Here is a 3,503-nt window from a genome sequence, read left to right as displayed (position 1 = left end):
TCAGGGTCAGCTTCCAGGCCTTCTCTCTCCTCTCTCTCCCCCCTCTCCTCTCCCATTTCTCTCTTCTCTCCTCTCTCCCTTCTCTTCTCTCTCTCCTCTCTCTCTCCTCTCTTCCTCTTCTTTCTCTCCCTTCTCGCTCTCCTCTCTCTCTTCCCCCTGTTTTTCTCTCTCCAGATAGCATTTGTGCTTTTGCAAACCACAATTATTTCTTATGAGTCATATCTGCAGGGCATGTCTTCATGAAGTCTTTCCTACTTCCTCTAACTCTGGCAAACTGAGTTATCTGAGAATATAAGAGCTCTGGGTCCTTGCCATAAAATAAGTTTATAGAGGGCTGGGAAGGTGGCTCAGTGGTAGAGCGCTTGCCTTGCATGCATGAGGCCCTGGGTTCGATTCCTCAGCACCACATAAGCAAAAAGAAAAAAGCCAGAAGTGGAACTGTGGCTCAAGTGGTTGAGCGCTAGCCTTGAGCTGAAGAGCTGAGGGACAAGCACCCAGGCCCAGAGTTCAGGCCCCAGGACTGGAACCAAAAAAAGTAAGTTTATAGAAATATAATGAACTCTAGTATTATCTTCCCTTGGACTTAGGTATGCTAAATGTTCTGTAAGAGTTATGGGAGAGGAGGAGCACTGGGCTTATGGGAACAGCTGCACAAAGCCCAGGATCCCACAGGTATCAAGGAGGGTCTGCATGTACCCAGTTGGTTCTGCCCCAAACCCCCCACTCCCTAGATATAGTCCCAAGTGGGCCTCCCTGGGCCAGCCCGATGTGTATGAGGCTGAGCGGAGTCCAAGGGTGGTTTGACCCAAACATTACTGGTATGGAGGCAGAAAATCTCCCGCTGACAACGAGAGTTGATGGCAGCTTTTTGGCAAGGCCCAGAAAAAGTAACCCTGGAGATTTTATGCTTTCCATTATGAGAACTGGAGTCCACACAGCAAGATTCAGAACACAGGAGACTTCTACAATGTATATGGAGGGGTAAATTTCTCATTCTAGCTGAGCTGGTCTAATGATACCTGGAGCATCATGGCAGCTGAAAGAGAAGAATGGAGATGTGATGGAGCTCAAGTTCCTCTGAACTGTGCAGATCCTACTTCCTACTCACCTCCCTGAAAAGTAGCAGACAAACTGCTAAGAAAAATGTAAGCTTGTATGGGAGAGCCAGAGCCATGCTGGGGATTTTGTTCTCTCGTTGTGTACCTGTGACAACAAGGACTAGAGCAATGATGGCATCTCTAAAGTGACCCATGTGGGGATAGCTGCCAGGAGCTGAACATGATGGTCATACACGAGAATGGTTCCATTCTTTTAAGATCTGGCGAAACAGTAAAGAACCCTATGGTGGAGACTCTGGGCACAGTACTACATCTCAAGCATCCTCTCAACACAACTTGGATTAATGCTGTTGAAATTGAAAGCCAGGTTTGAGAAATGAGCAAGTTTTAGCCAAGATCACAGATAAAATAAGGATTTGGGGAAGAATTTGAGGCACTACAGCAATAGGAATGCAAACTTGTCTAGGGCCAAAAGAGGGTGAATGGCAAGAACATAAGAACAAAAATAGATATATAAAGATATTGCCCTTTGATGACATTAGGGTCATCCTACACAAAGGGACACCGGTAGGTGGGTTTCTGATGACAAGCATCCTCATGCCTGAATTTGACCAAGTGCGACAATTCAAAGCCCCAAAAGAGTTAAAGTGCCATGCAAGGCTACCTGCAAAACACACTGAAGCACTTCCAGTGGATGGTGTTCCAGGAGAAACTCCTGGGTGCCTGTTGTGACAAGCAAGGAAGTGGAGAGAGAGAAGAGCAAATGTGAAAGACTGAATTGACCAGTGTGCTCTCAGAGTACTGGTCATGTGTGTTTAGAGCCTCAAAAGAAAGTGTGGCTCCTGATTACATTCTTAGGGAGTTCAAGTTCTCACAGTTGGACAATGTTATACAAGGAGAATGATCTGGCATTAACATTTGCAAACCTGAGTGACATGCCCATTGACTCTGGAGGCATGTTAGACTTTCTGGAAGAGGTCCATATGAGATGCAGGTCCATATGACCTGCATCTCATGTGGTTCACTGTTGTGGTTCACTGCAGTGCTTGGATTGGCCATATGAGGATGTTCATTTTGATCAACATCCTTATTGATGACATCAAAGAGAAAGGTATGGACTATGACTCTGACATTCCCCAAACCATTCAGATGATGTGGTCCCAGAGATCAAGGGTAGTTCACACAGAAGCCCAGTACCAGTTCACTGACATGGCTGTCCAAGATTATAATGAAACACTAGAACACAGGATTGAAGAAGAGCAGCAAAACAAGTAGAAAACCATGACTACACCAATATTAACTGTTCCCCAGTGGACCAGATAGGTGGAGATCAGATGTCTCTTGTACCATGTACCTTTAATGCCAATATGAGCGAGAACAATGCTTGAGTATACAAGAATATGGGCCTGATGCAGCAGCAGCATCAGAGCTTCCGAAAGAGCACTGCATCACTGGGAGCACAGACGTAGATGTAGACTTTTACCCCTTGCCCAACAAGGTAAGAACAGAGGTAGGAAAGCTCACAGAAGGAATGGTTGACTGCGTTTGGATTTCACAATTTGAAACCATTTAAAGATCACTGTGTTTTAACTCAGAAGTTCATTTCCTCATATTCAAAGAAATCATCTCTACAATATATTGTCCCATATTCTAGAATTTTGCTTTGAATTGGGGAAGTAGTTAATGTGTGCTCATATTTTACAGATTGTGGGATTGAGATTTGAGCTGTTTTGACTTTTTGTTTGTTTCTATGAGGATCATGGGACACTTGTAAGAAGAAATGGCCTGGGAAATTAAGTAGCAGCGTCCTTGGGAAGTGAGAACAATTTTGTTAACCATTGTTGCCATCTTATATCTGTTGAACAGAACACCACAGTCGCTGTCTAGGTCAATTATAATATGGTTCCAGGATGTGGAATGCTCAAGACTCAGAAGCTTCATCTTGTTGCATTGTAACAGAGTTGAAAGCACCATGTGGTCATAGAGAGCAGGAAAGGCCTGAAACACACCCTGTGCATGACATTACTTGAACCCTAATCACTCCTCAAGTTTGGAACCTTGGCAGGAGTTGCATTAGAGAGCGAGTTTCTAAGAGATTCATATTGGCACAAAGCATTTATCCATCAATACTGGGTATTTATTTACTTCGCTGGATTCCTCTTTTTTTTTTGGTCAGTCATGAGGTTCAAACTTGGCCTCTTAAGTAGCTAGGATTACAGGCATGAGCCACCCATGCCTAACTCAGTGGATTTTTTTTTTATTCTAACTAAATGACCAAGCTAATATATGACATGGTTGTTACAAGTTGATTGTATTAAAAAACCCAGAGGAAGTGGAGCTATGGCTTAAAGTAGTAGAATACTAATCTTGAACCAGAAAGGTCAGGGATTTTGCCCAGGCCCAGAGTTAAAATCTTATGACCCATAGAAATAAAAAAATATGTAA

The 3,503-nt window shown here is 43.7% G+C and overlaps 1 pseudogene; it reads left to right on the top strand.

Annotated features, from left to right (window-relative positions):
- The first annotated feature begins 766 nt into the window (after positions 1-766).
- Positions 767-2,446, top strand: LOC138820484 (tyrosine-protein phosphatase non-receptor type 11-like; annotated as a pseudogene).
- The last annotated feature ends 1,057 nt before the right edge of the window (positions 2,447-3,503 follow it).

Source organism: Dipodomys merriami, unplaced genomic scaffold (genome assembly GCF_024711535.1).
Source record: "Dipodomys merriami isolate MVZ:Mamm:240054 unplaced genomic scaffold, mDipMer1.0.p SCAF_89, whole genome shotgun sequence".
Lineage (NCBI taxonomy): Eukaryota > Metazoa > Chordata > Mammalia > Rodentia > Heteromyidae > Dipodomys > Dipodomys merriami.
Note: the sequence above shows the minus strand (reverse complement) of the source record. Positions and strands in the feature narration are given on the sequence as shown.